The 24,612-nt window shown below is 44.7% G+C and overlaps 1 long non-coding RNA gene across 2 annotated transcripts in view; it reads left to right on the top strand.

Moving 5' to 3' along the window:
• LOC308566559 overlaps positions 1-24,612 on the top strand; it is a 33,104-nt gene that overhangs the window by 5,890 nt on the left and 2,602 nt on the right. Inside the window, exons 2-6 of one of the 2 annotated variants that reach the window (XR_014000184.1) lie at positions 8,985-9,033; positions 10,539-10,578; positions 11,075-11,095; positions 17,184-17,258; positions 21,942-22,150. This is a non-coding gene — a long non-coding RNA (uncharacterized lncRNA). The remainder of the gene's footprint in view (positions 1-8,984; positions 9,034-10,538; positions 10,579-11,074; positions 11,096-17,183; positions 17,259-21,941; positions 22,151-24,612) is intronic. The other variant, XR_014000183.1, reaches the window with a different exon arrangement.

Here is a 24,612-nt window from a genome sequence, read left to right as displayed (position 1 = left end):
TTTTGTTTAATGTGTTTGTTGTCATCTCCAAACTGGGGGCATATCCCTCTTCCTTATGCATGAAAGTGCATCTTCAGAGTTTCCTTCAGTGAGAACCTGCTCTTTCAGCAGAAAACGGTCAACCTCACTCCTGGGAGTGTGTCCTGGTGTGGAGTTCCAGGTGCAGGTCCCCTCTGCATGAGCAAGTGCTCTGCTGGCTATGGAGTTCCAGGTGCAGGTTCACTGTCTGCACCTGGAGGATGCTCCTCCTTGACTTTGCTCTCGGTTTTTGCTGTTGAGAATAAGCATCAGACAGGTGTGACTCATTCGAAAGCCTATCCTTTGACCTTTGCGGCTCTGGGAAGCCCTTTCTGTCTGGTCTGTGTGTGGCTTCTCTTGTTACTGCCTGTGTCCATGTCATAGGCTCTGGATTGTGGACGGGTCATTTTCATTAGTTCTGAGAAGTTCTCGGCCACTTCCTTCAGTTGTGTGTCTACTCTGTTCTCTGTCTCCCCACCTCAAGAACAACGACCAGACATGTGGAGCCTTCTCACTGGGCAGGCTCTGCATGTTCCTGGAGCAGTGGGCAGTTCTCAGCCCTTTCTCCCCAACTATCTGCATCCCATTGCCCCGCCAGTATGCAAGGCACTGTGGCAGGCAGGGGCTTGGTTGAGGGGCGGAGTACAGTACCCCTCCTTCTGCCCAGAGTTCCTGCAGAGTAACCTGTAGTTGAACAAAGATGTTGGGTTCAGGATGTGAGTTTAAGTTTGGGGAAATTGCTGATCTATTTTGAGGGTGTGTGTTTGGGAAAAGGGTGCTGGAGCTGAGGTTGGGCTGGCTGCATGCAGGGGCAAGTGAATCGGTGCGGAGTGCGGGGTTCAAGCTGGGTATGGTGTTGGTAGCCTTTGGGGGATGGGCGCTGCCCCAAGGGAGAGACTGAAGACATTGATTTGGGGTGCACCGCCTGTGGGCTGAGTGTGACTGGAGGCCTGGCTGTACTGCTACCCTCTTGTCCATTGCTGTGCACACTCCTGGGCCAGTCTGCACCTCCCTGGTGCTAGAACTGGGCATTGGTCTCTGTGGGACTCGTGCTGCTACAGCATCTCATCTTTGGGGACCAGTTCACTGTCCTCATTTCCTGAACGCCCGGTGCAGGAGTGGAGTGTGTATGCCTGGTGGGCTCCGGCACATCGCTGGACAGTGACTCCGCAGAGCAGCCCTGAAAGTAGCACTTGCTCGAATTCAGAGTCAGGTTCCTCCTGCCCCAGAGGTGGCACCATGGGTATGGCCTTGGTCCAGGCGACTTGGAAACGACATAGCGCACAGTGAGAACACCTCTGTCTTGACAATTGAGTGTCTGGAAGTCTACTTTGTGTTTCTGAGCATCTCCAGTGAACATCAGCCCTTGTTCACTTGAGGGAGCATTGCCCAGGGTGTAAAAGCAGTGCCTCCTTGCCTGGTGGTCATCACCTGGAGTCCAAATCTGCCATTGAGGGTCATCTGCAGGGTGAGTCCCCTGGGCGGGGCCTGGTAAATGAGGGCAGAGTGGGTGGTGGGAGATGCCAGGAGCCGGCCCTCTTTCTGAACCTGGCGCTCCCAGGTGATGGGCACTTGATAGTCACCTGGGCCCTGTGGGGTGGCAGCCGCGATCCAGTGGAGGGAGGTGCCTTGCTGCAGGTCCCCGCAAGGGACAGGAGGCTGCCCATCAGCTGGGGTATCTGAGTTGAGGCCTGGGCTTGGGGCCATCTTTTGTGTCTGCCCCCTCCTACTTCCCTGCTCTTGATAGGGAGACTGAATGGGACATGCTGGGGTGGCTCCGGGTGACTGTAAAGGTCGTCCTCAGACACCTGGCACAGACAAGGAGTGACTCTGGGGGGCTGAGTACCTGTCCTGGGCCCAAGGGAGAGACATTCACTCCTGGTTTCCCTCTTTCCTGGAGAAGGCTCCCTGGAAAAGGCAGAGGCTGGCTGCTCACAGACATCCCTCCCCTTCCAGAGCCTCAGGGCACACTCAGCACTTTGGCCCTGGACTGACTGACATTCCATCCCTCTGCCACCACCTCAGGGGCCCACGGGGGCTGGACAGCTGCCACGACCCTACAATGCATCTAGGACACTGCACTGGGCTCATGGTCACCCAAAAGCTGAGTCGTCTGCCTGTCCTGTGCCAGGGCTGCCTCTCAGTGGAGACGTGGGCCCTGTGGTGGCGGCAGGCACAGTGCAGAATCCTGAGTGTGGGCAGGTGCAGCAGTGTAGGTGGGAGGTCCCATAGCCACTTTCCTTAGGAATGAGAAAGTGTGGTTGCCCAGGCCCTTGGAAGGGTCCATCTGGACTTCCTCCCGCACTCTCAGTTCCGCTGAGCTTCCTGAGGGGTTCCCTGTTCTGCATGTTGATGACCAGAGGGCCTCGGGTGTCACAGGGACCCAGTATTGAGCATCGCAGATGCTTTAGCTGTGGAAGTGACTTCACTCAGGACCTGCCATCACCTTCACACTGGATGAGGCACCAAGTGTTGTTTTCTTCTTGCCTCAGTCTCTAGGTCCCACCCCTGGGCAGTCTCTCCTCCAGCCTCTCAGAGTGGGGGCAGCAGGAGGCTGGGGTTTGCAGGGGTCCTGGGGTGATCCCCTGCCCAAACTGCCCATCCAGACCTTCTCCTGGCCTCTTGCATGTCCTGTGCCAGGCGTGGTACTTACTTTGTTATTCAAGATTTGCTTCCTAGCGACTGTCGCTTTCCCTGCCTGGACAGAAGCCCCCAGAACCAGGCCCAGCTTGCTCTCCTCTGCCTGCTGCTCCCTCCAGCCAGCACCATCCACAGGACTCGACTGGTACGTGGTCGAGGGGGTAACACAGGCCCTCAGGAGCTCTAGGCAAGTCTGGGGTGCTCCGCCTGGCCCTGCCTCTGCAGTTCCACACACCAGGGGCCTGAATATCCTTGGGGGGCCTCTGGTGGTAGGCATGTGGCAAGGCCTCTGCTCCCTCAGGCCAGCACCCATTCCCAGGGCTCGTGTAGTGGCTATTTGAGATCCAGATAGCCCCTCTGTTTGGGGCACAGCGGAACACACTCCTGAATGGGCCTTCCCAGACCTGTAGCTCTGGTGACAGATGGGGCCTGGTGTACCCCTCTTTGGAGGTGAGCCTGCATTCCAGGGTGGGTTCATAGCCCAAATGGGCAAGAACCTCTGTAGTCAAACTATTACCCCTGGGACCTGGGTGGGTTCAGAGGGAAGTGAGTGCCCCCCCCACTTGTCTGCACTGCCACTCAGCATGGGGAGAGGAGGCTCCAGCCACACAGACGTCCCCTCAAGAGAGGATGGGCTGAGGCAGGATCCCAGATCAGTTGCTCAGCCACTCAACACCCATGGACAGCACCAGGCAGGATTCTGATTTCAGGGTGGGAAAGCCAGGGGTCCCGAAAGGGGACCGCTGTGCCCATGCAGGTGGTGGAAGTGAGCTCTAACACCAACTTGGTGGGACCCTGTCCCTCACCAGTGAAGCCCAGGCACACAGGACCACCTTGTTGGGGTGGCCTGAGGGCCCTGGAGTGGCTTACAAGAGAGGCCCCCTCATCCCTGAGCTCCACAGCACATGTGGTTGAAGGGTGAGACGGCTGACAGCCAGGAGCCCCATCCAGGCTTCTAGAGGAAAGACCAGCTGCTGGTGAAGTGTGTGGTGACTGGATCCCAATTTTGAGAACACCGAGGGGTGTTATCAGTGATGCATGTGGAGCTTGGTGGTCTGTGGCCACAGGAAAATCGGAGAGGAGGGGCCCAGAGGGGGGTGGCTGTCTGGGAGAGGTTGGGAGCTGGGTGGCTGGATGTGGCTGGTATCAGGGTTTGTGTGCTGTGTGGGGCTTCTGCTGTTTGGGTGCAGGCCAGGACGAATGCCATGTGTTTACAGGTGGGAGCAAGTACCTACTGTCCCCCATCACTTGTTTTTCAGCATAGCAAATGTGGAGCCGGGGAGGCAGGGGTGTGAGGGTGGCCCCTCAAGTGGAGGAGAGGGGCCTAATGTCCCTGGACCTGGGCTGGCTGTGTCCAGCATCTCAGGTGCAGAGTGGCCAGGGGGTGGTAGTGGCAGAGCTTAGGGCTAGTATAAGTGAGAATGGTGGGCCAGCTGCTTGGAGGTGGCACAGCACTTGCGGGCAGCATTGTGGTTTCTCACCTGTGTAGAGCCTGTGACCCCCAGAGCCCAGCGTACAGTGGGCCTGCAGCCTTGTGAGCTGGGCTGAGGCCCCTGTAGACCACATGTAGATGTCATAGAGATGCGTGGCAGCCCCCTTTCCCTGCCAGCCTTGTCTGCTCCCCCTCCGACTGCCTGCTGTCCCTGGTTCTGTCGAACCTTCCTTCTCACCTCCGTGTCTGACACAAGGTCACCTAGTGTCTCCCCGATGGCCATGCCCCCACAGCCAGAGGGGCCAGTTCTGCTCTGCCCTGACTCAGACCAGGAGAGGGTGCCTGAGAGGCTGCCCCTTCCCAGGTGCCCCAGGGTGGCTCTGCTTGGCACATGTGCACTGGCTCTGGAGGATGCCGTGGGCCCTGCCTCCTGGTCCTCATAGAGTCCCACTACTGTGTTGACCGGGCTGGGTACTGGGTGTCCTTAGAAGGAAGTCTGGTTATTGCCAGTACGGCCTGGGAATGTGCCTGGGACAGGCTGTACTGGGGGTGAGGTGGGCCGGCTCTCTGAACCCTCAGGATAGCTGAATGTTTGTGGAGCCGGAAAATGGGGTTCCTGCTTCCAGGCCCATCCCCGAGCATCCCGCACTCCTCCTAACCCTCCCCTGTGCCCAATCAGATGTTGGGGGAGGGACTGGAGATGTTAGACTGGCAAGAAGCCCAAGGAAGGCATCGCCTACACCCTGTCCAGGCTGACCCTAGGGCAGCTCCGTCCAGGCTCCCGATCTTCTGGCTGTGTCACCTGGAGCCAGGCCATCAGGGCCATCACTCGGTCTCCAAAGTCTGTAGTGGCAGGTATAGTCCACAGGCTGTTCAGCAGGGTCACATGGCCCTACTCAGGTGCTTTCAGGGCTCCCCAGCCTGTGTCTGGGCTTCCTGCAGTGGCTGCTGTCCTGCACCCAGCTTCCCAGCTGGGATTGTGTGTCTCTGCTAAATTAAGGCCCTTTTCAGGGGGTGGGGGATTCTCGCTCACGGGAAGGCCCTGGGCAGGGACCCTGTCCTGTCAGGGAGGTCATGGGGTTCCCTGCAGCGTTGGAGAGGTGCGCCTGCAGCCTGGGGCTGTGAGCTGGAGGCAGGTGACCTCTGGGGCTCTGAGTCACCCAAGTAGAGGGTGCAGGCCTGCAGTGGGGGTGTCCTGATGGCTGGGACCAGAGTGGGCGATGGCCCCTGTATAGCAGCCTCGTCACTCGCTGGCCGGAGCTGAGGTGATGGCGTTTTCCAGCATTGTCCACACAGCCCCTGGGAACCCGTCCCCCACAGACACACGTGGGTGCTGGGCTGACCTGGCTTCTGGTGGGGAACTGGCCCTTCCATGAGTCACTTGGTAACTGACAGCCTTTCTCTTGCTGCTTTTAAGATTCTTTGTGTCTTTCGCCTTTGCCATTTTCATTTTGATGTGCCTTGGTGCGGGCCTCTTTGGGTTCATCTTGTTTGGGACTCTGCACTTTTTGGACTTGTGTGTCTTTTTTCTTCACCATACTTGGGAAGTTTTCAGTCATTATTACTTTTAAGGTTTTGTATCCCTTGCTCAACTCTCTGAGGGGAGGCCTGCAAATACCATCAGAGGCAGGGCTTAATTTAGCACAAATGCTTCTTTTCAGGCATCATTTGACTGCCCACCATAAGGTGAGTTGGGTTCGGAAACCTGGTGACCAGGTGCTGCCCTCAGACTGGAGATGCACCTTCGGGGCTCGGGCACCAACAGCTGCCCTGGGGAAACACGCCTCAGGCCCATGCCCTGCGCCGGCCCCACCCCTCCAGCTACATTCTTAGAAAAAGGAAGCGAGAGCCCCTCAGTGCGCCTGCGGGGGTGGAAGCGCAGGGTGGACATTTGAAGAGTGAATGAGGCGTGTCGGGGGCGGAGCCGCGCCCGCGCAGTGGTTCCCTCTGCAGGAAACCCCGGGCTCGGAGGCGGGGCCTCTCAGCAGCCGCAGTGGGGGCGCCTGTGCAGGAGGGTGAGCGAGGCGCTGCTGAGCCTGGAGTGCGCCCTGCACCGCAGGAGGAGGAAGCTGCTCCTGGGCATCGCGCTGCTCGCCTCTGTAGCCTGTGAGTGAGCCCCTGCAGCAGGGGAGAGGGGGCTCTTTCATTGCTGGGCCCCGGGATGCGGTGCGGGGGTGGGGGCGCTGTGTGCGGCCCCAAGGGTGGCCCTGCTGCCCCGGAGGCCTCCCCGCCGGGAGGTGCTCTTTATGCTCCCACCCTTTTCCGGGGGCTTCGGGTTCTCGTCCTTTCCACTTTCCCAGCAAAGCAGCTGTCCAACTGGGGTCAAGACCTTCGACGGGTTAGGCCCAGTGCGGACTCCTGGCTGCCGGCTGCGGGCCCCTGTCCTGAGCGCAGTGACTGCGGTCCCACTTGGCCGAGGCGCGGCTGTCCTTGGGCAACCTCGTGAACCGAAGCCCCAGTCCACTGCCCCAAATACCCGCTCCCCCACGCGTGGGACTGCTGTCCCCATCGCCCGGGAGTCTGCCAGCCCTAGGGGAGCCTGCTGCGCGGGGACACCCTGGGGAATGCGCCGCCCTGCTCTGCTGGTTAAGTAGGATAAAAATACTGTTGCCTCTGGCATAGACCCTGCTAGACTTTGTTCCGCAGGAAAATTACTCAGCATTTAACTGTTGGGGAGCCAAGTATTGCGACCCTCACCAGCCAGCAGCAGCTCCCAGGTGTGTGGGCGCCGGTTCAGGGGCTCCGCTGTGGGCTCTCCTTGCCCAGCGCGCAGGCGCTTCCCCATGTGCGGTTCTCATCGCTGTCGTCACTCAGGGTGGCACCCGAGCTAGGGCAGCTGTTGGACCCTGTGTCTTAGAGGCAGAAACCGTTGTGTTTTTTTAAAATTTAGGAGCTGTTTGATGGGAGTTTATTTTAAACATGTATTTGATTGGAGGATATTTTAATTGTTGTTATTAATACCTTACCAAGTACAAAAATGGAACCAGAGGTAGCTCCCAATGTGAGCTCTTTGAATCCTGGTCACGGGACACACACTGAAATAAAACCACCTGCTAACGGGTTGAGTTACCAAGATCTGATTCCAGAGGTGAGAGGGGACCTGGGAAAGCACTAGGAAGACTTGTGTGATTAGACCCTGTCTGTCTAATGGAGCCCAGCTGCTTGGGAGATGGAGCTGAGGACTCTAGCAGGGCTTCTGGTTGCTAGGCAAGGTTTCAGGCTGGGGTGGGTGTTAGCTGTGGGTAGTTTGCAAGGGAGGAAGTGTGTGTTCAATTTTAAGAGAGCTGGCACCTGAGGGGAAAGACCACTTAAAGCTGCCTAATTATTGTTATGACAATAATAATAATACCAAAATTTGCTTAGTGCTTCCCGTGTATGTGCAGGCATGAGTCTCTTTCATTGTGTCATTTAATTCTCTCAACACTACTAGGAAGTAGGTACTGTGGTTATTCCCTATTTAGAAGTGAGAAAATTAAAGTGGAGACAAATTGGGAAAATTTATGGATGGTTACACAGATGATAAGCTCTGGAGAGTCAAGTGTGGCTGTGACTGGTTACTACATCCCTCAGAGTGGAAGGGTCTCATCTTCCCCAGGTGTCAGAGTCACCTGGGACACTTAAAGAATACTGACAGCCCTGGCCCCTGTCCTGGGATTCTGAATGAGGAGGCCTGCCTGGGTTTTATCAGTTGGGACTGGAGAATGCAGACACCTCCCCACTGCTCCACCTTCACCCCATTCTTGGCATTGTTACGTCCTGAGAGCCTTTTCAAGCTAAAGGGCACCGTGGGTTAGGAGCCTTTGCTGTAACACCACAGGCTATGTGGCCCCTGGCAGTGACTCAATAATAAGTGTTCCCATTTTGAAAAAGAGACCTGTGTTTGTGGGGGTGACTGTCTCTGTCACCACTGTGCAGCCTGCCGTTGCTCCCCATCCGGAAGGACTGTATCTTTGTGATCTGGTCAAGTTCCCTAGTGTCTCATTGGTGTCCAGTGCCCCACCTTTTCCTGCTGGGGGGTGGTGGGGGGGGTTAAGCTGTTTCTTCCCTGTAGTCCCAGGTGGACCCCTACTGTTTCTAGTCACCCACGCCTTACCTCCTTTGGGATCAGTCTTTTCTGGCAACTGCTCTTGGGGTCCTCCCTGTACCTTACATGCACGTTGCTTACCACAAGCATGATGTTTTTTGCTCAGGGTCTTACCCTGCGTGCATCCGTAGGCACCAACTTTATTAGGTGGATGGCTGGTAGATGAGTGAGGACGGATTTTAGGAAACACAGAAAAAAGAAGGCGAGTCCCCCATGGGTTCCCCCATTCAGTAAACACTAACATCACTATGGCAAGTTGGTGAGCCCTGGTGCATGGATCAGCTCAACAAGGCCACGCCTTTCATACTGGGTTGGTTTTGCAGGCAGGGCCTTGTTGAGCTGATCCATGTACCAGGGCTTGTGTTTGTCTCCTAAGGCATCTGTGTGTGGCTAGGTGGGTTGTTCCCACCCCATTTAAAGGCTCTCTGTTTATTTAATTGGAAAAACTCCATTTTGTATTAAATCCCAGGAAAGCCCAGCAGTCAGAATTGTACTCCTGTAGACACACCCCTGCTTTGAAATCCCTTGTAGGGTATTATGTGAAAGCAAGATTATTTTATTTAATAGAAACAACACTAAGGCAGTAGTGAGCATGCGAGATGGATTTAGGATATTTCCTTTCCCTGGTTGACCTATTTTCCACTAGTGCACCCCCTTCCTGAGGGAACTGGCACATATGACTGATATTTGGGAAGGATAGGGAGGTGGTCTGCAGCCTTTGATTTGTGTTGTGGAAATTTGTTCAGAAATAACTATTAAAGTCATAAAGCCTTTCAATTAATCTCAGCTTTGTAGCTTTCTATTCAACAGGTCCATCCAGGAAAATGGTGAAATAAAAATTGAAAGGAAGATTGAAGAGGTTAGTCTCGTCCATATTTTGATTCTATTTTTTCTATATATTTATCTACTTTTGTTGCTTTCCTTGTACTGATGTGTTTATTGTAGCAGCTTGATGCTTATCCACGATTTTGAGACAATCTCTCAAAAATGATCCCTGCCCAGCCACAGTGGCTCAGTTGGTGGAGTGTCATCCTGTGCACTAAAAGGTTGCCAGTTCTATTCCTAGTCAGGGCACATACGTGGGTTACTGGTTCGATCCCCAGTTGGGGCACACACAGAAGGCAACTGATCAGTGATTCTCTTTCATAGCGATGTTTCTGTCTCTCCCCTTCCACTCTCTAACATGTCCTCAGGTAAGGGTTAAAAAAAAAGATCCCTTATTTATGGATTTTTTTTCCTCTCAGAGGAAGGGAGAGGGAGAGAGAGCTACAAACATCACTGATGAGAGAGAATCATTGATCGGCTGCCTCCTACAGTCCCCCTATTGGGGATCTAGCCCACAACCCAGGAATGTGTTCTGACCAGGAATCAAACTGTCACCTCCTGGTTCATAGGTCTCTGCTCAACCACTGAGCCATGTCGGCCGGGCTGCTCCCTTATTTAATAGGAGGGTTAATAATTCTTGTTATGCTACAGATACATCTTTGTGTCAGTCTTTGTCCATTTTATAAGTCTTAAAGGGAAAAGGAGTTTAAACTTTTATGTGATTTTTTTGGGTGAACCTTTCCAGAATTTCTTAGAGCAAGGGAAGTGATTACCTGTTCAAGGGATGGAGGCCAGTGCCAGCATTCACTCACGTGAGCAGATGCTATAAGGAAAAATGCCCATCTCAGATGCTCAGACTCAGGGTGTCCATAGGCACAGATGGGAAAGTCACACACCTCCCTCACTGATAGCTAGCTCCTCTGGTTGGCAATACACCTTCTATTTTAAAGTAATTTCTTATGTTTTAGTCAAGTAAGTGTAGATATGGATAGGCCATTGTACTGTGCACCTGGGAGGGGATGAGGAGTTCCTCATTTTCATTTGAAGCCAGGTGCTGGATTCCTGGGGAAGCCCTTGTTCTGTCCAAGCTCATGGTGTTAACACACATAGATGGGGATTGCCTCATAGCCTGTGATTTCTCTGCTGGAGCTGATCCCTTGGAGATAATATGCAGAAGCAAGATGTTAAGCTTTTGTGGGCAGCCATTAGGGGTTTTTTCATTTCTGAAAAGACACCAGTGGTGGTGAGCTGCCTATTTTTTGAGCCTGAACCACCTTTAATATTGTTCATAGTAAGTTGGGAAAGTAAAAAGGTTATTTTTCTCAGAGACTTATGCATCTATGGAGAATAATTCCAAAGTGCATTTAACTCTCTTGATTTTAGAGTTGTGATTGAAGTGTTATAACTTAATTTCAGACAAGAAGCAAATTATAGGAGGAATTGAAATCTCCCATGCCTATCTGGAACATCAGAGTGAGGGGAAAGTGGTGGAGCACTGTGTTTTTGCTTCAGAACTGATACCGGTTATTTTTGTTTTAGATTGTTGAACCACTTTGAAAATAAGAGGTTTGGAAAAAAGGTATGTATACTTTTTGTTTTGCTTTAGGAAAAGGTTTATGTCTTATATGTTTATCTCAGCTGAGTAATTCCTTAGTATGATAAATATACGGCACTGTCAAGACAAGAACCTTTTTACCACAAGGTAAATTTTTACTCTAAACTTTGGATGCAGTGTTTTTTAAACCTTTTTTTCTTTTGCAATTAAGAACTATTTTATTTTAAATTATTATTTTTTATTTTTTATTACAGCTCATATACATTATTATATTAGTTTCAGATGTACACCCCAGCAATAAGACATCGCATAGCTTACCAAGTGATCATCCTGATAAATATAGCACCCATCTGACACTGTATGTAGTTATTAGAATATTATTGACTAGCCCTAGCCAGTTGGTTGCAGGCTTGATCCCCAGGGCACGGGAGGGAACCAATCGATGTGTCTCTCTCACATTAATGTTTCTCTCTCTCTCTGTCTCTCTCTCTCCCTCCCCCCTTCTACTCTCTCTGAAAAGCAATGGATAAAACAGCCTTAGGTGAGGATTAAAAATATATATATATATTATTGACTATATATGCTGTATTTTACATCCCCATGACTATTCTGTAACAGCCAATTTGTATTTCTTAATCTCTTCACCTTTTGCACCCATCTCCGAACCTCCTCCCATCTGGCAATCATCAAAATATTCTATATCTCTGAGTCTGTTTCTGTTCTGCTTGTTTGCTTATTTTGTTTTTTAGATTCAACTGTTGATAGGCATGTATTCATTGCTATTTTATTGTTCATTTTCGTAATCTTATTTCTTCTTAAAGAATACCCTTTAACACTTCATATAATCTGGTTTGGTGGTGATGACCTCCTTTAGATTTTTTTTGTCTAGGAAGCTCATTATATGTCCTTTGATTGTAAGTAATAGCTTTGCTGGGTAGAATAACCTTGGTTATAGGTCCTTGCTTTTCATCACTTTGAATATTTCTTGCCATTCCCTTTTGACCTGCAAAATTTCTGTTGAGAAATCAGCTGACATAATTATGGGAGCTCCCTTTTAGGTAACTACAGGGTAACTGCTTTTCTCCTGCTGCTTTTAAGATTCTCTGTCTTTAAACTTTGGCATTTTAATTATGATGTGTTTTGGTGTGGGGCTCTTTGGGTTCATCTTGTTTGAGACACTCTGCACTTCCTGGACTTGGATGTCTATTGCCTTCACTTTGTTAAGAAAGTTTTCTGTCATTGTTTTTACAAATAGGTTTTGATTTTTTTGCTTTCTCTTTTCTGCTTCTGGCATTCCCATGATGTGAACGTTGGTTTGCTTGAAGCTGTCCCAAGGCTCTTAAAGTATCCTCATTTTTTTTGGATTCCTTTCTCCTTTTACTGTTCTGATTGGGTGCTTTTTCCTTATATTGCAAGTCACTGATTTGCTTCATGGCTTCATTTACTGTACTGTTGATTTCCTGTAAATTATCCTTCATTTCAGTTAGTTTATCCTTCATTTCTGACTGGTCCTTTTTTGTGCTGTTGAGGTTGTCACTGAGTTCATTGAGCATCCTTATAACCAGCGTTTTGAACTCTGCATCTAGTAAATTACTTGTCACCATTTTTTTAGTTATTTTTCTGGAGTTTTGTTCTGTTGTTTCTTTTGGAACATGTTTGCCTCCTCATTTTGGCAGTGTCCCTCTGTTTGTTTCTATGTATTAGCTTGAGCTTCTATGTCTCTATCTTGGTAGAGAGGCTTATAGATGTTCTGTAAGGTCCAATGACAGAGACTAACTGATCATCCAAGCTGAGCTCATAAGGTGTGCCTTCTGTGTGGGCTGTGTACACTCTCCTCTTGTTGAGCCTGGATTGCTCTTTGCATGTCAGTGGGAGGCCTTTACGTGTGAACTGATCAGCTGCAAGGACTGGCTGCAACCACCTACCTCTGTCCTCAGACCGTGGTGGAGGATCAGCAGTACAGGGGCCCACCCACAGAGCAGTACTTACTTCAGCCAGGCTCTGGTGCCCACTTAGTCTGCCCCCTGAGCATGTCACTTACAGAGGTGGTTGAGGGGGTCCTTTAACATGGTATAAAACTGTCCACTGGGTACACCTGCTCTGTGGCCTCTCTGTAGGTGCAGGCCAAGGTCAGCCGTCACCTGTGTTCTGCCTGGGGCCATCTAGCATGAGCTACAAAATGATCTGCAGATGGCTGTGACTTGTGCTGGCCTTGGAGGTGCCCTGGTGAGTCAAACCAGTGAGCCAAGACTGGCTGCTGCTACTGCTGGGCCTGTCTCTTACCAAGAGATAGGAGGCTGATACTGCTTGTTTGAGATATTTTAGGATGATCTGAAGCATGAGCCAAGAAAGGCCATTCATATGGAAAAGCCACTGAAAACAGCTTGGGTGGGCCTGAAAGTTGGGCAGGTTGGGACCTCGGGGAATCTCCAAAGAGGTGCAAACAGTGTTAGCCATGTTGACGGCTATAGAACCTGATATAGAACCTGCCTGCCAGCTCTATGGGGGTGTTCTCAAAAAAGGAATAGTGGCCTCTCCCAGCACTTCAATCTGGGAGAAAGCTGCCCCCTCAACTCTCACCCTGATGCCAGACAACTCAGTTCATACCCATATGTCCCTGGTTCCTTTCAAGCTGCTGTCTCTCAGTGCTGTAGCTCAAGAGCTGTGAGTCTGAATTAGTCCCTTTAGAAGTAACTGCCTAGGACTCCTGAAGCATCTGGCTCACTCACCACACTTCCCACTGTTTTTTACAGCCAGAAGTTCTGGGGACTTCTCCTGGAATTGGAACCCTGGGCTGGGGGGCCTGGTGTGGGCCTGGGACCCTTTATTCTTTAGGGGGGGACCTGTGGAACTGCTATATCTCTCCCAATTTTTATTCACTGCAGGTGGGTGTCTAACCAGCCTTTTCTACATCTTCGCCCCTCCTACCAGTCTTGATGTGGCTGCTTTTTTAATTCCTTAATTGTAGGATTTCCAGTCAGTCAGATTTTAGTCTGTTGTGAATGACAGTTTTTCTATAGTTTACTTGTCAAGAACTGTTTTTCTTTTAGAAGTTGTTTTAATTGATTATTTTAGAGACAGAGAGAGGAAAGAAGAAAGAGAGGGAGAGAGAAACATTGATGTGTTATTCCACTTCTGTGTACATTCACTGGTTGATTCTTGGATGTGCCCTGACGGGGCAGCCAACCCACAATGCTCTTGCATCAGGACGATGCTCCCACCAACTGAGCCACCTGGCCAGGGCTGTCAAGAACGATTTATGATGAAAGCTATGGATTCTCTCCATCGCGGAAGATCATGGGTGTATGTATGTATGTATGTATGTGTAGATGCATGTGTGGATTTATTTAAATTTATTTTTTCAGGGGTCTTTGTGAAGCCCAACCAAAGATCCTATCTAAAAAGTTCTTCCTCTAAAGACTCTGTGAGTTTGATTCTTACAAACTATGATGATCTAAGCCAATGTCTATATAAATGTTTTTGTTTTTCCCCATTTGAGTAATACCCAAGTAGTCAGAACATTGGTAGAAGAGACGGTCTGGGTCTGTTGAAATCCTTCTTTTCTAAACCCTGTGCATTCCTAAATTCCTGCAATTTAATTACATTTAAGTGAGGTTGAGCCTGTGTCTTAACTTTTGCAAGGCGGTCAGATGGTTTCTAGCCTATATTAATTATTCTAAGAGAATTATTTCCAAAACAAGAAAATATTTTAGAGGGTATAAAACCAAGTACCATATGTTAAGTTCTATAAGAAGTTATGGTCTGTGATATCATGTTGAGCCATTTATTTGCTTTTATCACCAAAATACATCAGGAAGTTTTCAGAATTCAGTCCAGGTAATGAGTGAGGCAGTGAAGAATTGTGTCCTATGGTGGGAACTTGATTTAAATCAGATTGCAAAGAAGATTTCTCCTCACCCTTTGCGTTGGTGGTTCTGTTGCAATTTTCCTCTCTGTCTTATACAGTTGAGCTTCAGGCACTACGACTTTTTCCTTGACTGTATTTGGAGAACTATGTTTCTGGAGTAACAGTTGGGTCTTAGAGGTTTACAAAAGAAAATTGATAACATTCATTAAAGTTTCTGTATTTTTTTTTTATAATCAAAATGTGTTTATTCATTTCCTTCTTGTCTTTAATTGGTAGCTTATATGTAGTCAGAAAAACTATTAATGTCAGCTTTTACTGGAATAAAAATTGTATTTTTAACAGATTCAGTTAGTTACAAAATACTCTTATTTGTGCTTTAAATCACTTTTGCCATGATTTGGTGCTGAAATTATGCTGCTTGTATAATTCCATGGGATGAGAGCCAGAATTTCTGCCTTCAATGACTGGCATAATTTGAGATTTTAATTGAAGCTTAAAAAAATAGAAATAACCCACTACAGGCTTTATGTTTGTCCCCCCTAAAAAAATAATCTGTCCACAAGCAATCATTTTATTTAGAGAATAATATTTATTTATCTGTGAAAAGTGAATCAATTAGATTATTTCCCTATAAGGCAATGGCTTACACACATGATATCTTTAAGTTTGAGAATTATAGAATTCTCTTTGATACTTTCTTGATATTCTTTGTAATTTAAAAAAATTGTGATAAACTTGGCACATAATATTTTATCAGTTTAGGTGCACAACTTAATAATTCAGTATTTATGTACACTACAGAGTGATCACCACAGTGAATGTAGTTAACATCTATCCCATGTGCAATTGAACCCCTGCCCCCATTACACCCAAGCCCAAACCCCCTTCCCGTCTGACACACATCAGTGCGTTCTATGTATGATTTTCGTTCTGTTTTTTTAGTTTCCACATATGAGTGAAATCACACACAGTATTTACCTTTCTCTGCTTGACTTATTTCACTTAGCATAATACCCTCAGGGCCCATTCCTGTTGTCACAGATGGTGAGATTTCACTCTTATGGCTGAGTAGTATTGCATTGTATATATGCACCACAACTTCTTTTTATATTCATCTATTGTTTTCATATCATGGCTATGGGAAATAATGCTGCAGTGAACATAGGGGTGCGTATATCTTTTAATTCGTGTTTTTCATTGTTTTAGGATAAATACCTAGAAGTGGAATTGCTTAATCACATAGTGTTTCTACTTTTAATTTTGGGAGCAGCTCCATACTATTTTCCACAGTGGCCGCTCCAGTTTACTTTTCCATCAACAGTGCACAACCATTCTCCATACCCTCCCCAACACTTATCAGTCTTTTTGAGAATAGCCATTCTGACAGGTATGGGTGAAACCTCATTGTGCCTTTGAGTTTCATTCCTCTGATGACTAGTGACATTGAGCATATTTTCATGTCCCTGCTGGCCATCTGTAGGTCTTCTCTTGAAAAATAACTATTCATTTTTATATACTCTGCAGATTTTTTAATTGGTTGGTGTGTTTTTTTACTGAGTTGTATGAATTCTTTTTATATTTTGTATTTAATCCCCTATCAGAGATATGATTTGCAAATAGCTCCCCTTTTGTTGGTATCCTTTTCATTTTATTGTTCGATTCATTTGCTGTACAGAAGCTTTTTAGTTTGAAACCCTATTTTATTTATTTTTGCTTTAGTTGCCATTGATTTTGGAGTCAGATCCCAGAAATAATTGCCAAGACCAATATTAGAGAGCTTACTGCCTATATTTTCTTCTAGGAGTTTTAAGGGTCCAGGTTTTCGTTCAAGTCTTCAGTCCATTTTGAGTTGATTTTTGTCTGTGGTGTTAGATAGTGGTCCTTTTTCCTTTTTTTTTTTTCGTTTTTACATGTTGCACTTCAGTTTTCCCAATACCATTTATTGAAAAGATTGTCTGTTTTTCATTGTATATTCTTTCCTCCTTGTCCTAAATTGATTGACCATATATTCTTGTGTTTATTTCTTACCTCTATTGTGTTCCATTTATTTGTGTCTGTTTTTATGCCAGTGCCATACTGTTTTGATTATTATAGCGTTGTAGTATAGTTTAATTATTAGGGAGCATGATGCCTCCACCTTTGTTCTTTTTCAAGATTGCTTTGGCTACTTGTGACCTTTTGTGGATCCATAAAATTTTGGATTGTTTTATTTCTGTGATAAATGTCATTGAAATTTTGATAGAGATTACATTGACTGTAGCTTGTTTTGGGGTAATATGGCTATTTTAACACTATGAAGTCTTCCAGTCCATGCACATGGAATATCTTTCCATTTATTCGTGTCTTCAGTTTCTTTCATCATTGTGTTACAGTTTTCAGAGTACATGTCTTTCACCTCCTTGATTAAATTTATTCCTTGTTATTTTATTCTTTTATTGGCGTTGTAAATGGGCTTGTTTTCTGAGTTTCTCTTTCTGGCTACTATTCATTGTTAATGTATAAAAAAGGAAGAGATTTTTGCATTTTGAATTTGTTCCCTGCAACTTTACCAAATTTATTTATTCTAACAGTTTATAGTGGTGTTTAGGGTTTGTATTTATAAAACATGTCACCTATAAATAGTGACAGTTTACATCTTCCTTCCCTGTCTATGTGCATTTTATTTCTTTTTTGTACCCAATTGCTCTGTCTAGAACATCCAACACTATGTTGAATGAAACTGGGAAGAGTGGGCATCCTTATCCTGTTCCTTGTATTACAGAAACAGCTTTCACCCTTCCAGCATTGACTCTGATGTAGGTGTGGGCTTGCCATTTGAGGCCTTTATTATGTAGAGGTGAGTTTCAACTGTGCCCACTTTATTAAGACATTTTCTTTGTAAATGGATGTTGAATTTTATCAAATGCTTGATATCATCATGTGATTTTTGTCTTTTATTTTGTTAATGTGGTGGATCATGTTGATTAATTTGTGTGTGTGGACCCATCCTGGATTCCCTGGAATTTCCACTTCATCATGGTGAGTGATCATTTTAATGTATTGTTAAACTAATTTTGCTAATATTTTGCTGAGGATTTTTACAAATGTATTCATCACGTATATTGGCCTGTACTTTTCTTTTTTGTGGTGTCCTTTTCAGGTTTTATAATCGGAGTAATTTAGGCCTCCTAAAATGACTTTGTAAACTTTCTATTCTCCAATTTTTTAGAAGAGCTTTAGGAACATTGGTGTTAAATCTTTTTTGAATGTTTGAGAGAGTTCATCAGTGAAGCCATCTCTTCCTAGACTTCTTATTTTTTATTTTATTTTTATTTTTTGTTAATCCTCACCTGGGGATATTTTTCCATTGATTATTAGAGAGTGGAAGGGAGGAAAGGATGGGGATGGGAGAGAGAGAAAAACATCAATATGAGGGAGACACATTGATTGGTTGCCTCCCGCATGAGCCCCCACTGGGGCCAGGGGTGGAACCTGCAACCCAGGTTAAGTGCCTTAGACTGGGACTTGAACCCGAGGCCCTTCATTGTGTGGCCCACGCTGTAACCACTGAGCCACCAGCCACAGCTGTTTCTGGACTTTTAAAAAAGTTATTAAAATGTTTTTGGGATATATTGGGGTGACATTGGTTATTAAAAATACATGTTTCAGGTGTATGATTATATAATACATTATCTGTATATTGTATTGTGTGTTCACCATCCTAGAGAGTGTCTCCTTCCAACACCATTTACCCCCCTGCACCCTATTCTACTTCCCCCTACTACACTTTCCCCCTGATATTCACAGTAATGTCTTCTTTGAGTATAAGCTCCGTTGTGTGTGTTTTTAAAATTTATGTTTTTCTTCTCATTGATATTTTTCTTAAAGATAGAGGAAAGGAGAGAGAGAAACATCAATGTGAGAGAGAAACATTGATCAGTTGCTTTCCATATGCACCTCAATCAGGAATCAAACCCCATAAATGGGCTATGTACCCTGACTGGGAGTCGAACTGGTGACCTTGTTGTGCACAGGAAAACACTCAACCAACAGAGCGACACTGGCTGGGGCTATAAGTTGTATTTTTCCCCCTTAATATCTGTACACATTTCATCCCTCTCCTCAACCCTGACAGCTTACAGTCCATTCTCTATCTATGAGTCTGTTTCTATTTTGTTTGTTAGTTTATTTTGTTCATTAGATTCCACGTGTGAGTGGAATCATATGGTAGTTGTCTTTCTCTAACTGTGTTATTTCACTTAGCATAATGCTCTCCACCTCCATCCATGCTGCTGCAAAGGGTAAGATTTCTGTCTTTTTTATGGCCAAGTCGTATTCCATTTGTAAATGTACCACAGCTTTCTTATTCACTCATCTACTGATGGGCATTTGGGCTGCTTCCAGATCTCAGCTAGTGTAAATAGCTCTTCTTTGACCTTAGGGGTGCATAAGTTCTTGGTGTTTCAGGTTTCTTTGTATATATTTTCAGAAGTGGGATCACTGGTCAAATGGCAGTTCATGTTTAATTTTTTGAGGAAACTCCACACTGTGTTTACAGTGGCTGCACCAGTCTGCATTCCAACCAGCAGAGTAGTAGGGCTCCCTTTTCTCCACATCCTTGACAGCACTTGTTGTTTGTTGATTTATTGACGGTAGCCATTCTGACAGGTGTATGGTGATACCTCATTGTAGTTTTAATTTGAGTCTTTCTGATGGTTAGTGACATTGAGCATTTTTTCATGTCTCCTGGCATCTGTTTATCCTCTTTGGAGAAGTATCTATTCAGTTCCCTTGCCCATTTTTTAACTGGATTGTTTCCTGACGTTGTGTTGTATGCGTTCTTTGTATATTTTGGAAATTAACCCGTAACCAGATGTATCATTGTAAAATATATTCTTCCGTACAGTGGGTTCCTTTTTCATTTTGTTGGTAGTCTCTTTTGCTGTGTAGAAGATTTTTAGTTGGATGTAGCCCCATCTGTTTGTTTTTCCCTTTGTTTCTCTTGCCCTTGGTGATCTATCAGTGAAAATTCTACTCTAAGTGATGTCTAAGATTTGACCGTCTACATTTTCTTCTAGGATTTTTATGGTTTCATCACTTACATTTAAGTCTTTTATCCATTTTGATTTTATTCTTCTGTATGGGGTAAGTTGGTGGTCTAGTTTTATTTTTTTGCATGTGCCTGTTCAGTTTTCCTAGCACCATTTATTAAAGAGACTGTTTTTACTCCATTGTGTGCTCTTGCCTTCTTTGTCAAATATTAATTGACCATATTGGCATGGGTTGATTTCTGGGCTCTCTGTTCTGTTCCATTGGTCTATATGCCTATTTTGTGCCAGTTACCAGGCTATTTTGATGACAGTGGCTTTGTGGTATAACTTGATATCCAGTACTATGATTCCTTCCAACTTCTTCTTTCCCAAGATTGCTGTAGTTCTTTGGGGCCTTTTTAATTTCCATATAAATTTTTGAAATAATAGTTCTAGGTCTGTGATATATGCTGTTGGTATTTTAATAAGAATAGCATTAAGTCTGTAGATTGCTTTGTGTAGTATCGACATTGTAATGATGTTAGTTCTTCCAACCCATGAACATTGTATATGCATCCACTCGTTTGTATCTTTCTCTGTTTCCGTTTTCAAAGTCCTATGCTTTTCCAAGTACAGTTCTCTTAAATCCTTGATTGATTCCCAGGTATCTTTTGTTGTTGTTGTTGCAGTGGTAAATGGGATTATTTTTTAGTTTCTCTTTCTGAGAGTTCATTATTGGTGTATAAATATGCCATTGATTTCTGGATGTTAATTTTGTATTCAGCTATTTTGCCGAATTTATTTATTAAATCTAGCAGTCTTTTGGTGCAGTCTTTAGGGTTTTTTGTATAGAGTATCATGTCATCTGCGAATAATGACTGATTTTCTTCCTCCTTTCCAATTTGGATGACTTTTCTTTTTGTTTTCTGAATGCCATGACTAGGACTTCCAGTAATATGTTGAATAAGAGTCATGAAAGTGGACATTCCTGTCTTGTTCTTGATCTTAAGGGAGACACTATCTGGTTTTGCCAATTGAGTATGATGTAGGTTATAGGTATGTCATATATGACCTTTATTATGTTGAGGTGTGATCTCTCTGTTCCCACTTTGTTGAGAGTGTTTATCATAAATGGGTGCTAGATTTTGTTGAATGCTTTTTCTGCTATCTAATGATATGATATGATTTTTATCCTTTATTTTTTAAATGATTTATCGTGTTTATTGATTTGTGAATATTGTACCAGCTTTGTGTCCCTGGAATAAATCCCACTTGGTCATGTTGCATGTTCCTAATGTATTGCTGGATCCAATTTGCTAATATTTTGTTGAGGATCTTAGTATCTGTGTTCATCAAGGATATTGGCCTGTAATTTTCTTTTTTGTAGTATCTTATATGATTTTGGAATCAGGACAATGCTGGTCTTGTAAAAAGAGCTTAGGAGCCTTTTTTCTTCTTGAATATTTCAACTAGTTTCAGAAGGGTAGGTGTTAGTTCTTTTGCGGTTCCGTAAGATTTTCCTGTGAAGCTATTTGGTCCAGGACTCTTGTTTGTTGGGAGGTTTTTGATTACTGATTCTGTTTTGTTAGCAGTAATCGCTATGTCCAGATTTTCTGTTTCTTCTTGATTCAGTCTTGTAAGATTGTATCCTCCTAGGAATTTATCCATTTCTTCCAGTTTGTCCAGTTTGTTGGCATATAGTTTTTCATAATGTGTTTTTATGAAATCCTTTGTATTTCTTTGGAGTTAGTTGTTACTTCTCCTCTTTTATATCTAATTTTATTTATTTGGGTCCTCTTTTTTTCTTGATGAGTCTGGTTATAGGTGTGTCGGTCTTATCTTTTTTGAAAAAATATTTTTATTGATTTTTAGAGAGAGAGAAAAATGGAGAGGGGAAGAGAAAGAGAAACATTAATGTGAGAGCTGAATAGTGTTGGATGTTGATGAGCTGCCTTCTACACTCCCGCTAACATGGTGATTGAGTCTGCAACCCAGACATGTACTCTGACTGGTAATCAAATCTGCAACCCTTTGGTGCACAAGACGACGCCCACACTAGCTAGGGCAATCTTGTTTATCTTTTCAAAGAACCAGCCCTTGGTTTCATTGATCTTTTGTATTGTTAAACTCTATTTTCTTTTTTTCTGCTGTGATCTTTGTTATTTCTTTTCTTCTACTCACTTTGCCAGTTGTCGTTTTTCTAGTTCCTTAACATGAAAAGTTAGATTGTTTGTTTGTGATTTTTCTTGTTTCTTGAGGTAGGCCTGTAATGCTATGAATTGCCCACTGCTGAGGACTGCTTTCACTGAGTCTCATAGATTTTGTGTTGTTTTATTCTAACTTTTATTGTTTCAGCATATCCTTAGATTCCTTTTTTGATCTCTTTGTTAACCCATTCATTGTTTAGTAACATGTTATTTAGTCTCCATGTCTTTGTATTTTTCAACATTTTTTTTCATTGATTTCTATGTTTTTAAACAATATATATTTTTATTGATTTCAGAGAGAAGGAGGGAGATAGAAACATCACTGATGAGAGAGTCATTGATCGGCTGCCTCCGGCACACTCCGTACTGGGAATGGATCCCACAGCCTGGGCATGTGCCCTGACCGACAATTGAACCGCGTTCTCCTAGTTCCTAGGTTGCTGCTCAACCGCTGAGACATGCTGGCCAGGCTGATTTCTACGTTATACTGTTACAGTCGGTGAAGATGCTTGGTATGATTTCAGTGTTCTTAAACTTATTGATGCTTATTTTGTGTCATAACATGTGATCTATACTAGAAAACATCCCATGAGCTCTTGGAAAGACTGTATGTTCTACTTTAGGGTGAAGTGCTCAAGAGATATCAGTAAAATCCATCTGATCTGTGGTGTCATTTAAAGCCTCCATTTCCCTGTGGATTTCCTGTCTGGGCAGAGTTAGCCATTGAAATAAGTGGGGTGTTAAAATTCCCTAGTATAATGCTGTCCTTTTATGTCCATCAGTATTTGCTTTAAATACTTAAGGTCTCCTATGTTGCCTTCATACGTGTTTACAAGGACTGTATCCTCCTGTTGGATTGCTGCCTTTATCATTATGTAATGTCCTTCTTCGTCTCTTATTATAGCCTTTGTTTTAAAGTCAGCCATGCTGGTTTGGCTCGGTTGGTTGAGTGCTGTCCAATGCACCTGGCGGTTGCCGGTTCATTCCCATTCTGGGCACATTCTGGTTGTGCGTTTGATCGTCAGTATGGGGCATGCTTGAGGCAGCCAGTTGATGTTTCTTCTCATCAATGTTTCTGTCTCTCTCTCTCCCTCTGCCTTCCTCTCTCTGAAATCAACCAAAACAAATAAAAGTAAAAATGAACTCCAGTTTGTCAGATATATCGGTATCCCAGCTTTTTTTTCTCTTTCCATTTGCATGACATATCTTTTTCTGTTCCTTTGCCTTTAGTCTATGTGTATCTTTCGTTCTCAGGTGCATCTCTTGTAGACAGCATATATATGGGTCTTGTTTTCTTATTCATTCAGCTACCCTATGTCTTTTCATTGAAGAACTTACACTATTTACATTTAAAATAATTATTGGTAGGTATGTATTTATTGCCAATTTCTTTTTTAAACTATGAGTCTTTGCGTTTTGCTTTTTTCTCATTCTCTTTCTTTGCCTTTTAACCTTTCTTGTAATACGGATTTGGTCATAACACAGCAATATTTAGGTTTCATTTGTTTTGGAAGCTCTATGTTTCTTCTATTTTATATGCTAGTTTTGCTGGGTAAAGTAGTCTTTTTGTAGGTTCTGTAGGTCCTTCCCTTTCATCACTTTGAATATACCACTCCACTCCCTTCTGGCCTGACTTGTTTCAGTTTAGAAATGAGCTAACAGTATTATGGGAGCTCCTTGGTAGGTAAGTAACTTTTATTCTCTTGCTACTTTTAAGATTCTGTCTTTGTCTTTAAGCTTGCCATTTTAATTATGATGTGGTGGTGTTGTTAGCCTCATTAGGTTCATCTTGTTGGGATTGTCTGTGCTTCCTAGACTTGTGTGTCTTTTTCTTTCACCAGGAAAGATGATTTTCAGTCATTTATTCTAATAGTTTCTCCCTTCTGTGCTCTCTGTATTTTCCTTCTGCCACCAGCATTATGTGAATGTTGTTACACTTCATGTTGTCTCTAAGAATCATTAAACTTTTTTTTTTTTAAATATATCTTTATTAATTTCAGAGAGAGGAAGGGAGTGGGGGAGTGAGAGAAAAATCAATGATGAGAAAGTTGTTGATTGGCTGCCTCCTTCACGCCCCCAACTGGGGGTCAAGCCCACACCCAGGCCTGTGCCCTGACCAGGAATCGAACCTTGATCTCCTGGAACCTATGCTGATGTTCAACTGCTGAGCCACACCCGACCAGGCTAAACTAGTTTTATTTAAAAAATTTTGTTGTTGTTGTTGTTCCTCTGATTGGCTGGTTTTTCTTCTCTTTCAAATCAGTGACTTGATTGTCTGCTTCATCAACTTACTGTTTATTCCCTCCAGTGTTACGAATTAATCTGAATTTCTTCTAGTATTAGAATGGATGTGAAATTAATTATTCATTTTATATATTGTGTTCCTAATATCTGACTGGTTCTTTTTTTATGGTTTTTATGTCCTTTTTCATGTTGTTGCAGTTCCACTAAGTTTCTTAAATATCCTCATAACTATTTTTTATTACTCTATACCTGATAAATTGTTTACCTACATTTTATTTAGCTCTTTTTGGGGCGATTTTTCCTATTCTTTCATTTGTGGCATGCTTCTTTGTCTCCCATTTTGGCTGGATCTTTGTGTTTGTTTCTATATTTTAGTCTTGGGAGGGTGGTCTTACTTAGTAGGTATCCTGTGGGTCTAGTGGTGCAGTTTTCTTGATCACCTTAGCTGCTCCAGGAATGTCCCTTGTGTAGGTTATGTGAGCCCTCCTGTTGTAATTGAGTCTTGATTGCTATTGGCTCATTCATGTGTGGTGTCAGCCCTGAGTCTGGATGACTGAGGATCAGCCTTGACCACAGTTAGGACATGCTGTGCAGGTACTGATTACATGTAGCAGAATTCACCTCAGCAGGGACTATTGCCTGCAGAGATCTCCCTTTGGATTTGTCACTTGCGAAACTAATTGGATGCTGTTCTGATGTCATCTGAATCTGGCCACTGGTTGTGTTGGTT

Source organism: Miniopterus schreibersii (genome assembly GCF_964146895.1).
Source record: "Miniopterus schreibersii genome assembly, chromosome: 13".
Classification (NCBI taxonomy): domain Eukaryota; kingdom Metazoa; phylum Chordata; class Mammalia; order Chiroptera; family Miniopteridae; genus Miniopterus; species Miniopterus schreibersii.
The sequence above is the reverse complement of the archived record's forward strand: the minus strand, read 5'-3'. Positions and strand labels throughout refer to the sequence as shown.